Below are 13,185 nucleotides of genomic sequence, written 5' to 3'. Positions count from 1 at the left end.
TTGTCAAAAAGTCAGCCTTTGGGCTCATTACGATGGTCCGCATCCGTTCCAAAATTTTACGGAAAGGGTGTGGACCCATTCATTTCAATGGGGCTGCAAAAGATGCGGACAGCACACCGCGTGCTATCCGTAGTTCCGTTCTTCAGCCCCGCAAATAATATAGAGTATGTCTCGGACAAAAATAGGCATTTCTATAAAAGCGCTGGCCCTGTGCGTCCGCAATTTGTGTACCGCAAAACACTTACGTCCGTCTGTATGAGCCCTTTGACTCATAGGTAGTGTTGAGCAAACTTGTGTTTTAAGTTTGGTGTCTAAAGTTCGGGTTATCAAAGAATCGCGTTATGGATTCTAAATTCTGTTATGGTCCGTGGTAGCGGAATCCATAACGGGATACTTCGATAACCTGAACCTGAACTTTAGACGCCGAACTTAAAACACAAGCTCGCTCAACACTACACAGGGGTTATCAAAGATCGGCGTAAAAAAGCTGGCCTTTCAGTTTCTACAAATTTCGGACTGTTGGCAACTATGGGAACCAAGGAGAAAGCAGAGTCGGAGCACCCGGTTTTTGTTGCGGATCTGCATGCTGGTTAGCGTCACTTGAATGCGTCCGCAACCCGCAAGGTGCGGTGTGGAATGGAGGCACAGAACCCCACGGAAGCACTACGGGGTGTTTCCACGGTTTTCTGTCCGTGCCTCCGCTTCGCAAAAAAGTAGTGCAAGTGCTAATTTTTTTGGGTGGTGCGGACTGTGGGATCCAAATCGTGGACCCCCTTCAAGTGAGTGGGTCCTGCCTCTGCACACAGCGACCCTAAGTGTTTCACCTGTGAAATGGTAAATGACAGCAATGCAAAACCAGAGGTGACCTTTCATCTGCCATTTTAATCGCACCTCTCCGGCAGCTACGTGTGAATACACCCAGGACACCATGAGCAGCACAGTCAGCCTGGCTGATAACGGTTCGTCCTGCCGGGCAGCAGACCGCCAATAATGGCTGCACGGGGAGGCGGGAACAGCCCGAGAACCGCTTCATAGACCGCACGGAACAAGATGGAGGCGGACGGGACGTGAGGAGAGGCGGGGGCAGTGCGGCCGGTAAGCGGGCTCTGCAGCAGCGGCCATGTACCCGGCTGGAGGGAGAGCGCTGCTGTAATGGCGGCTGTCCAGTAATGCCGCCATCTTCTGCTGTCACCTAGTGACGCTGAAGGCGAAAATACATGACCTCCGGCATGAGGGCAGCAGACATGATGAGGGTGGTAGTTCCTTCACAGCAGAAGTGCTGCATCCTGTATCACACAGGCAGTTACAGGAGCTTCCCTGAAGTCTATGGCCGCTCCAGTATATGACAGCCGGTGGAGTAGTCCTCATATAATGCACGTTTTAAAGTGGTGCTCTGGCCTGAGTGCAGAGGTTGGTTGATGGGGGTCTGGCTACTGAGACCCCCAAATTACGGCAAAAAAGCGGGGACAGAGCGCTGTGGCCCTTTGGTGCCGCTTCTATGAACCTATCCTTGAAGTGCATCTGTCAGCAGTTTTGTACCTATGACACTGGCTGACCGGTTACATGTGCGCTTGTGCTGTGTTGGTCCCATGTTCATATGTGCCCATAGTGCTGAGAAAAATTAGGCAAATGAGCCTCTAGGAGCAATGAGGGCGTTACCATTACACTGAGAGGCTCAGATCTCTCTGCAACTGCCGCGTCCTCTGCACTTTGATTGACAGGGCTGGACGGGGTAGACCAGGCATCCTCAAACTGCTGCCCTCCAGCTGTTGTAAAACTACAAATCCCACAATGCCCTGCTGTAGGCTGATACCTGTAGGCTGTTCGGGCATGCTGGGAGTTGTAGTTTTGCAACAGCTGGAGGGCCGCAGTTTGAGGATGCCTGGCGTAGACGTTGTCGCACCTGGCCCTGTCAATCAGAGTGCAGAGGGTCTGACACCTCCACCCATCAGGTGTCCTGTTCATCGGTCACATGACCCAGGCGCAGCTCCGTTCTATTCAAGTGAATGGGGCAGAGCTGCAATACCAAGCACAGCCACTATACAATGGACGGCGCTGCGCTTCCTCATGGGCTCCGCTCCTGCAGAGATTCAGCTGTATTTAGGCAGCCATTTTGTTTCTCCTAATGATGGCTTGTTTTGTCTAGGAAGCAATTATAAATAGTGATAAGCGAAGCAAGCGTCGGGTGCTACATCCAAATTTGGGTTGTTCAAAACTTTGGATTAATACAGTATCAGAATGTATGGGCTCCGATAACACAATTCAGTGAGACTTCGGTCGTTGATTTTTAAAGTGGAAAACCATTTTAAAACTTGAAACCGACCTCGGCTTTGGTCCCAAGGTGCTAGTCGGACCCGACTGGTTCTCCACTTCGAAAATCATCCATCAGCTCTTCGGAGCCCATACATTCTAATGTTAGTGCTTTTATTTTCTTAATTCCTGGAGAACCCCTTTAAAGGGGTGTATGGGGGGGCATTTCAGGTCTCGGATAACCCCTTGAATGCTGTGTTCCCACCTGCACATGTTCTGTCACATTTGACACAGTAAGTAGCGCAGCATGCAGCACTTTTTTTTTTTTTTTTTGTGGCAAAACAATGGACCTATTATAAGTTAGTCGGGCGTGGCTGAGGTCCATTGTGTGACAGATTCCGCGCTGCGTGGCGGTTCGCCAAGACCACATGAAGAATCTATGAGGAGCTGAAACGTGGTGAGCCCTGATGTATAAAGATACTTCTAAAATGTCAGAATTAAAATAACTGCTTACCTGTGAACCCCAACTTGATTTTGCAGAGGTGCAGACTGTTTTGCAGGAATTCTGCACAAATTTCCGTGCGAATGTCTGTGCATTTCTGAACCTAAATCGCACAAAAAAGCGCCTGTGTTACTTGAGGTGCGTATTTGAAGCTGTCGTGCTGCATGCAGCGTCATGTGTCCGTCTGAAAGTCACATTTAGGCCTCTTGCACACGACCGTATGGCTTTATTAGTATTTTGCGATCAATACGGATGACGTCCGTGTGCATTCAGTATTTTACGGAATGGAACAGCTGGTCCCTGATAGAACAGTCCTATACTTGTCTGTAATGCAGACAATAATAAGACATGTTCTATCTTTGAACGGAACAGAAATACGGAAACGGAAGGCATATGGAGTACCTTCTGTTTTTTTTTTTTTGTTTTTTTTTACGGATCCATTGAAATGAATGGTTCTGTATACAGAACGTAAGCAAGAGGCCTTATACTGGAAAGTTTTTTTATTTTCCGGGGCTATGGAACAGACCTACTGATGCGGACAGCACACGGTGTGCTGTACACATTTTTTGCGGACCCATTGAAATGAATGGGTCCTCATCCAATCCACAAAAAAAAAACACGTTCTGTCCCTCACGGAATACCTTGGGGTGTCTTATTTCCAAAATGGGGTCACTTGTGGGGTAGTTATACTGCCCTGGCATTTTAGGGGCCCAAATGCGTGAGAAGTAGTTTGAAATCAAAATCTGTAAAAAATGCCCTGTGAAATCCGAAAGGTACTCTTTGGAATGTGGGCCCCTTTTGCCCATCTAGGCTGCAAAAAAGTGTCACACATCTGGTATCGCCGTACTCAGGAGAAGTTGGGGAATGTGTTTTGGGGTGTCATTTTACATATACCCATGCTGGATGAGAGAAATATCTCGGCAAAAGACAACTTTTCCCATTTTTTTTTTTTTATACAAAGTTGGCATTTGACCAAGATATTTATCTCATCCAGCATGGGTATATGTAAAATGACACCCCAAAACACATTCCCCAACTTCTCCTGAGTACGGCGATACCACATGTGTGACACTTTTTTGCAGCCGACATGCGCAAAGGGGCCCAAATTCCTTTTAGGAGGGCATTTTTAGACATTTGGATCCCAGACTTCTTCTCACGCATGTGACCCCATTTTGGAAAGAAGACACCCCAAGGTATTCAATGAGGGGCATTTTTTATTTTTTTTTGGCACAAGTTAGCAGAAATTGATTTATATATATATTTTTTTTTTCACAAAGTCTCCCTTTCCGCTAACTTGGGACAAAAATTTAAATCTTTCATGGACTCAATATGCCCCTCACGGAATACCTTGGGGTGTCTTCTTTCCGAAATGGGGTCACGTGGGGTATTTATACAGCCCTGGCAGTTTAGGGGCCCTAAAGCGTGAGAAGAAGTCTGGAATATAAATGTCTAAAAAATTTTACGCATTTGTATTCCGTGAGGGGTATGGTGAGATTTTATTTTTTGACACAAGTTAGTGGAATATGAGACTTTGTAAGAAAAAACAAAAAATAAAAAATCTATTTCCGCTAACTTGTGCCAAAAAAATGTCTGAATGGAGCCTTACAGGGGGGGGGTGATCAGGGAGTCTATATGGGGTGATCACCACCCTGTCATTGATCACCCCCCTGTAAGGCTCCATTCAGATGTCTGTATGTGTTTTGCGGATCCGATCCATGGATGCGTGGATCCGTAAAACACATGCGGACGTCTGAATGGAGCCTTACAGGGGGGTGATCAATGACAGGGGGTGATCAGGGAGTGTATATGGGTTGATCACCCCCCTGTAAGGCTCCATTCAGACGTCCGTATGTGTTTTGCGGATCCGATCCATGGATGTGTGGATCCGTAAAACACATACGGACCTCTGAATGGAGCCTGACGGGGGTGATCAGGGGTTCATAAGGGGTTAATAAGTGACAGGAGGGGGTGTAGTGTAGTGTGGTGGTTGGTGCTACTTTACTGAGCTGCCTGTGTCCTCTGGTGGTCGATCCCAGCAAAAGGGACCACAAGAGGACCAGGTAGCAGGTATATTAGACTCTGTTATCAAAACAGCGTCTAATATACCTGTTAGGGGTTAAAAAAATCCCTGGCAGGCCCCATGCACACGGCCGTTGTTCAGGGCCGTGTGCGGGCCGTGGAACCGCGGCCTGGATCCCTTCCTGTGAGCTGGAGCGCACGGCGTCACTGGTTGCTATGACGCCGTGCGCTCCCTGCTGCCGGCACAGAACAGTAATACACTGGTACGATCTATACCAGTGTATTACTGTACTGTGCCGGCAGCAGGGGGCGCACGGCGTCCTAGCAACCAGTGACGCCGTGCGCTCCAGCTCACAGGAAGGGATCCAGGCCGCGGTTCCACGGCCCGCACACGGCCCTGAACAACGGCCGTGTGCATGGGGCCGCAGGCTGTAGATCCTGTCTCTTACCTTCCGATCCTGTGTGCGTGCGTTCACAGGAAGTCTCGCCTCTCGCGAGATGACGCACGGATGCCTCCAGGAGGAATGAATCGACCGCCTCCCGGACGCATCCGTGTGTTATGCAGTCCGGAGGCGGTTAAAGGGCTTGTCTCACTTCAGCAAATAGCATTTATCATGTAGAGAAAGTTACTGCAAGGCACTTACTAATGTATTGTGATTGTCCATATTGCTTCCTTTGCTGGCTGAATACATTTTTACATCACATTATACACGGCTCGTTTCCATGGTTACGATCACCCTGCAATCCATCAGTAGCGATGGTCGTGCTTGCACTCTATAGGAAATTGCGCTGTCCTCATTGATGGCCAGGACCGTGGGAAAGCACATAGGCACGCATGCGCAGCAACTCCCGTCCTGACTACCATATATCTGCGCTGCAGTGGTGGTCGTAACCCCTGGATACAAGCAGTGTATAATGTGATGGAAAAATGAATCCCGCCAGCAAAGGAGGCAACATGGATAAGCACAATACATTAGTAAGTGCCTTGTATTAACTTTCTCTACATGACTAAACGCCATTTACTGAAGTGAGAGAACCCCTTATCCCATGACATAAAAATATCACATGACCCACTCCGAGAACGCTACCAAGACAGCCATTTTTTTTTTGGTCACCTTGCCTCACAGAAAGTGTGATACAAAGTGATCAAAAAGTCGTACGTACCCCAATGTTATTTCACTTTCTACGTCATCTCCATGAACCTTTACACAGATCAATACAATCTGTCAACAAACCGGTTGGACAGAATGTGCTGTGAAGCGTTCTCCGTGTTCTGCCAGAGGCTCCGCGTTTTCATCTTGTTTGCAGATCTTCTTCCCTCCGAGCGTGTGATTAACCTGAAGGGAAAGAACCACCTCTCTCCCTGTATAGACAAGCGTCCGACTACAGGGAAAGGCTTCAGAAACTCCTAGGCCAGGGATGCCCAACCTGCGGCCCTCCAGCTGTTGCAAGACTATAATTCCCAGCATGCCTGGACAGCCTACAGCTATTAGGGCATGCTGGGAGTTGTAGTTTTGCAACAGCTAGAGGGCAGCATGTTGAGCATCCCTGTCCTAGGCCATATTCGCACATTGCTGCTGTGGTACATTGGGCAGATGTTCCAGTCTCATCCACATTTGGGGAGATTTATTTGGGGGGCAGGGACGGGCTGGGAACTTAAAGTGGCCCTGGAAATAGACTAAAAGTGGCTCCATGTTGTAGGAGGGTTCAAATTGACAGAAGGTGGGGTAACACAACTAAATGAGGCCAGCAATACCACAGTGCAACACTAAATACCGCCCCAGCAGAACCAGATGCCACAGTGCAACACAAATACCGCCCCAGCAGAACAAAATACCACAGTGCAATGCAAAATACCGCCCCAGCAGAACCAGATACCACAGTGCAACACAAAACCCCCCCCTAGCAGAACCAGATACCACAGGGCAATGCAAAATACTGCCCCAGCAGAACCAAATACCACAGTGCAATGCAAAATACCGCCCCAGCAGAACCAAATACCACAGGGCAATGCAAAATACCGCCCCAGCAGAACCAAATACCACAGGGCAATGCAAAATACCGCCCCAGCAGAACCAAATACCACAGTGCAATGCAAAATGCCGCTCCAGCAGAACCAAATACCACAGTGCAACACAAATGCCGCCCCAGCAGAACCAAATACCACAGTGCAACACAAATGCCGCCCCAGCAGAACCAAATACCACAGTGCAACACAAATGCCGCCTCAGCAGAATCAAATACCACAGTTCAACACAAATACCGCCCAAGCAGAACCAGATACCACAGTGCAATGCAAATACCGCCCCAGCAGAACCAGATACCACAGTGCAATGCAAAATACCGCCCCAGCAGAACCAGATACCACAGTGCAACACAAAACCCCCCCTAGCAGAACCAGATACCACAGGGCAATGCAAAATACTGCCCCAGCAGAACCAAATACCACAGTGCAATGCAAAATACCGCCCCAGCAGAACCAAATACCACAGTGCAATGCAAAATGCCGCCCCAGCAGAACCAAATACCACAGTGCAATGCAAAATGCCGCCCCAGCAGAACCAAATACCACAGTGCAACACAAATGCCGCCCCAGCAGAACCAGATACCACAGTGCAACACAAATGCCGACCCAGCAGAACCAGATACCACAGTGCAACACAAATGCCGCCCCAGCAGAACCAGATACCACAGTGCAACACAAAACACTGATTCTTCACAGATGTCATCACAGACATGTGAATGAGGCCTGTGGAAGAACATGGGGGGACATTTATCATAGTAGTGTCGCCTGTTTTCTTATCGTCAATTGCGCCTTTTTTGGGCTAAAAATGTTTCCTTTCATTTATTAAGCCATTTGTGCCTATTTTGAGCTATTTTTTGCCAGTCATTTTTCCTGAATTGGTGAGGAAAAAGGGGGAATGGTTTTCAAGGCGTATAGTATTTGCCACATTTATTACATGCGCCTTTTTAAATTGTCGTTTAATTATGCTCAAATCAACGCCAACCAGGACCTGATGTAAAATTGTCACATTACATACCTTGCTGTGACTTTAAAAAAAAAATAGTTGCATGTCCTATGTGTTTTCATAGACCAACCTCATAAGAAGATTTCTATAACTGAAGGTCACAAAACCAATGAGAAAGAAGATCTACAAAGGTACAAATCTCCCCGCACCCATATACAGCCTTTGATACATACATTGGTCTGTATTCACACTGGCTTCATAAGTTCTGTTTTACAGGATCCCTGGGGAGTCCGTTTTTATTAACTTACAATGGGTCCACCGGGTATATTTTCTTGCATTGTATATTCAAGGGCAAGTGAAATCTGATGGGACAGAGCCTAACGTCAGGGTGAACAAACACCCTAGATAGCTGTCAGCCACATATTCATATGAGCGATGGTTATCCCTTCTGCATCCCGTATTGCACTTCCACTAAACTTCCATTCACATCTGGGGGGAGATTTATCAAAACTGGTGGAACAAAAAATTGGCTTAGGGTACTTTCACACTAGCATTAGAGGAATCCGGCAGGCAGTTCCGTTGCCTGAACTGCCTGCCGGATCCGGCAATCCGTGTGCAAACTGATACCATTTGTTTCCGGATGCGGATCAGTTTGACAAATGTATTGAAATACTGGATCCGTCTCGCCGTTTTTTTTTTTTTTACATTTGTAAAGGTCTGTGCATGCGCAGACCGGAAAACCAGATCCGTTTTCTGGAACACTTGGTACCGGATCAAGCATTAATACATTTCAATACTGCATGATGCGGTATTTTCTCCGGCCAAATACCGTAAAAGTGACTGAACTGAAGACATCCTGATGCATACTGAACGGACTGCTCTCCATTCAGAATGCATGGGGACAAAACTGAAGCTTTTTTTTCCGGTATTGAGCCCCTAGGACGGAACTCAATACCGGAAAACTTTTAACGCAAGTGTGAAAGTAGCCTTAGTTGCCCATAGCAACCAATCCGATTCCACCTTTCATTTTTCAGAGCTGCTTTGGAAAATGAAAGGCGGAATCTGATTGGTGGCTATGGGCACGAAGTCGGTTTTCCTCTACACCGGTTTTGATAAATCTCCCCTCTGGTGTCCTTAAGGCAGGGCTTGACAAATTTCCTTGGAATCTAGGAGCCAGCTAAAAAAGTTAGGAGCCGTTTTTTTTGTTGTGTGTTTTTTTTTTTTTACCTTTTTATAAATACTTATTTTCAGCAACAAAAATAACACCTCTTAAATTAACATATAAAGAAGTCTAGAACCAAACAACATGGGCATTAACAACATGTACAGCGGCAGTGTATAGAGTCGCACACACATGTACAGTGTCGCACGCACATATACAGCGGCAGTGTACAGTGTCGCACGCACATATACAGCGGCAGTGTACAGTGTCGCACGCACATATACAGCGGCAGTGTACAGTGTCGCACGCACATATACAGCGGCAGTGTACAGTGTCGCACGCACATATACAGCGGCAGGGTACAGTGTCGCACGCACATATACAGCGGCAGGGTACAGTGTCGCACGCACATATACAGTGGCAGGGTACAGTGTCGCACGCACATATACAGGGGCAGGGTACAGTGTCGCACGCACATATACAGCGGCAGGGTACAGTGTCGCACGCACATATACAGCGGCAGGGTACAGTGTCGCACACACATATACAGCGGCAGGGTACAGTGTCGCACACACATATACAGCGGCAGGGTACAGTGTCGCACACACATATACAGCGGCAGGGTACAGTGTCGCACACACATATACAGCGGCAGTGTACAAAGTAGAGTTGTTGCGATACCAAATTTTTGATTCCATAAAAAAGTACTGCGATATTCGATACCTCGCGAAAAAATAAACAAAAAAAGCCACGTGCATTCCGCATTTAAAAAAAATGGCGAATCGCGCAGTTTTATTTTATTTCATTCTGTTCCGGCGTTCACCGCATATTTTTATTTTTTTTTATATTTTAATAGTTTGGACTTTTCTTATGTGGCGATATATTTACTTATTTATTGTTTATATGTAAAATTGGGAAAGGGGGTGATTTATATTTAATATTTTGGTGTTTTTTTTTTTTACACTTTTTATTTGATAACTATTTCCCCCCTTAGGAGCCAGAACCTGGGATCTTTCGATCTCTTGTCCTCTTCACCCCGATAGAGCTCTATCAGGGTGAATAAGACCTCACACTGTCCCTGCTGATCTGTGCTTTGTGCACATAGGAGCAGGGAGCCGACTATGGCAGCCAGGGCTTCAGTAGCGTCCTGGCTGCCATGGTAACAGATCGGAGCAACAGGCTTACACTGCTGGGGCTCCGATCAGAAGCTGCCACTGCACCACCAATGAAGAGGGGCGGAGGGGACCCTGTGGCCACTGCCACCAATGAGAAGGGGAGGGGACCCTGTGGCCACTGCCACCAATAATTTTAATACGGGGGGGTTGAGAAGGGCGGGCCCACTGTGCCACCAATGATTGGTGGGTGGGAGAGCGCACTGTGCCACCATTGATAATTAACCCTTAATATAGGAGGCGGGTACTGGCAGAAGATCAGCGGCAGTTAACCCCTCAGGTGCCGCAGAGGCAGGGTGCTGGCAGTGTGATTCTGCTGCCAGCACCTGCCTCCTGTATTATGCGTTAAAGACGAACTTATATGGGTCCGGACTTTAAGTAGCAGGCTACACAGAGCAGCACCCACCGATGTCCCAGCACTTACTATTATTCCTGGGCGCCGCTCCGTTCGCCCGCTGTGCCCCATTACTGTCTCCTGCTTCGTATGCTAATTACTATCAGAGCAATGGGGAGGAGACATCAGCTTCTCTCCTGGGCATTCCTTTTCCCTGCACTGCGCTGCGATTGGACAGTGCTACAGCCAGGTAGAAGGAACGCCCACCAGATGCGGACCCACTGCGTCCTACCTACCTCCTCAGCTCCCCCGATGCCACCCTGTCCACCCCACTCTCCGCCCCGGGTAACTTCATGTAGAGGCGGCGGAGTGCCGGGAGAGCCCCGGATTACTGGGGGGCAGCCATGTGAGGGCAAATACCCAGGCGCCAGGACAAAATTCCTAATCGCCATGGCGACCTGGCTCCTGGGATTTGTTTAGCCCTGCCTTAAGGAGACCCAGCACCATCCAAGGCATCGTACCCAGCCAGCCAGAATCCTACTCTGTACTGACGAGGGGCAAGCACCCCGAAACAGCTGTCTGTGGATGGATATTTGACTTGGCTATTTTCCCTTGTTATGTCTCGAGGCTTCTTAAAAAGTCAGATTTTGACTCAATGGGAGAAACTTCCACAAGGTGGCGCTAGTGAGATCCTTCTTTCTTTGAGACTTACCTCTTTGCATATGCCCGCTTCATACACATGCGCATTTGGCTTGGCCTTGCCTGCATGAGTTCTCAGTGGATATAGGGGAAAAAGCTACTGCCATACTCCTCTGACAGTGGCTTATCTCCCTTGGGAACAATGCCCAATCCATATGTCATAGGAGAAACAGGACCTCCCCTCCCCCTTCTCCATTAGATGGAGGGGGGTCTGAACATGAGTCCTCTAACTAGAAGTAGTTCATTATCCCAAGTGCCTCTCACTTTTGCCCTTTCGCTATTTGAGAAGGGCAGCGTGCCAGCCTCCAGAGCCGCACAGCTCAGCAGCTTTTATATTTAGCTGCTGCATTTCATGTGTGGTGCTGTGTCCCCGGCTTGCAAGAGGCCACAGAAGAAGTGACCGAGAGGTAATGTCTGAATGAATGGGGGGCTTGTGGATTAGTAATGAGCGATTGTAGCAAACCTGCAGCAACCATTCGGATCATCCTGTTGGTTTTAGTCTATGCATTGATTATAGGTCACTTCCCGGCGACTTGTAGTTATTATATTCCTGTATAAGATGCTCTTATTTTAGGATTTAAATGGGTGTAGTAATTAATTATTTTTAAAGGGAGCATGTCATAACGAAATGCATTGCAATCTACAGGAGGAGCTGGAGGAGCTGAGCAGACTGATATATAGTTTTCGGGGAAAAGATTCTGCAAGACTTGTAATTTATGCATTTAAGTTTCTCTTTCTGACTTGTTCACAAGTGAGGTGTTATTAGTGATTGATAGACTTCTCTGTGTAAGTGTGTATACAGAGATAGCTGTCAATCACTGATAGCTGTACACAGAGAAGGTGTTAGTGATTAATAGTATTCCCTGTGTAAGTTTGTATACAGAGATAGCTGTACATAGGGGACATGTTAGCAGTGATTGATAGTATAATCTGTGTAAGTGTGTATACAGAGACAGCTGTCAGTCACTGATAGCTGTACACGGGTAGCCGAGAAAGAAGATTTCAGAGATACGAGTGAATAAATTATAAGTTTTACTGAATCTTTTTCCATGAAACTATATATTCATTGAATAGGGAAGAACTGCTAGATTGTTGGGGGCCCGTCTATAACGAGAAGGAAGGTCCCTGTTTGAACGGAGCAGTGATTGACCTCTGTCCATCGGACCCATAGACAGCGGTGAATGGATAATTGAGCGGTGTCCATCGGACACATAGACAGCAGTAAATGGAGCGTTGATTGATTGACCCCTTTCCATCGGACCCATAGACAGCGGTAAATGGAGAGTTGATTGACCTCTGTCCATCGGACCCATAGACAGCGGTAAATGGAGCCTTGATTGACCTCTGTCCATCGGACCCATAGACAGCGGTGAATGGAGCAGTAGTGGGCCTGCTTTACCATTGCTTCATTCAAGTGGGGGACTTAGGATAGAGCCCCCAGGATCTGTAGGGGTCCCAGCAGTCAGACCAGCTGATGGTGTCCATTTTATGAGTGCTTCATCTTTGGCTTGCATTCTGTTGCAGAGCAAATGTGAACAAAGCTTAAATATTGCTGGTACCAATACTGTAGTTTCAGAAACCCAGTGTGTGACCCTAGCCTTATAGGTGCTCGGTTATTGTGGCCGCTGTATGCTGCCATAGCGGGACGGACTTGGCAGCTGCAGGTCTTGTTTGGCCTGTCTATTTGAACCTTGTGCACCTTGTAAATTTCGTTTTTCTGTTTTCTCCCCATGTCTACATAAGGCACGTCTGCCCACAGGAACAAAACACCTCCTGGAATTTGTCCTTTTCTAGCTCATTCACTTTCAACTTTTACAAGGCGGTTTACTCTGTATCTGTATTAGATAAAGTAGGTAATGATTCATTGTAAGGGAAGGACCCTAATGGTAAATTCTCATTGCAAAGATCATTAAAACTTCACAACCCAAAAAACTGAGACTAATTTACTAATGTGTTTGTGCCACAAAACTGGCAATTTGGTGCATCTATTGCCTGGTGTTTTGGGGTTCTTTACCCTCAGTACATAATCGGTAACCCCCACCCACCCCTTCTCCATTAGCTGTGTCTGAGGCATCTCA

At 47.5% G+C, this 13,185-nt stretch overlaps 1 protein-coding gene across 3 annotated transcripts in view; it reads left to right on the top strand.

Moving 5' to 3' along the window:
• The first annotated feature begins 930 nt into the window (after positions 1 to 930).
• Positions 931 to 13,185, top strand: part of SLC37A4 (solute carrier family 37 member 4) — a 46,677-nt gene continuing 34,422 nt past the window's right edge. Inside the window, exon 1 of one of the 3 annotated variants that reach the window (XM_044288720.1) lies at positions 931 to 1,095. The gene's annotated coding sequence lies outside the window, so the exon portion shown is untranslated. Of the gene's footprint in view, positions 1,096 to 11,415; positions 11,515 to 13,185 lie in introns of those variants that run through there. The other 2 variants (XM_044288722.1, XM_044288721.1) reach the window with 2 other exon arrangements.

This window comes from Bufo gargarizans, chromosome 4 (genome assembly GCF_014858855.1).
Source record: "Bufo gargarizans isolate SCDJY-AF-19 chromosome 4, ASM1485885v1, whole genome shotgun sequence".
In the NCBI taxonomy this organism is placed as follows: Eukaryota; Metazoa; Chordata; class Amphibia; order Anura; family Bufonidae; genus Bufo; species Bufo gargarizans.
This window is presented reverse-complemented; position numbering and strand designations above follow the sequence as displayed.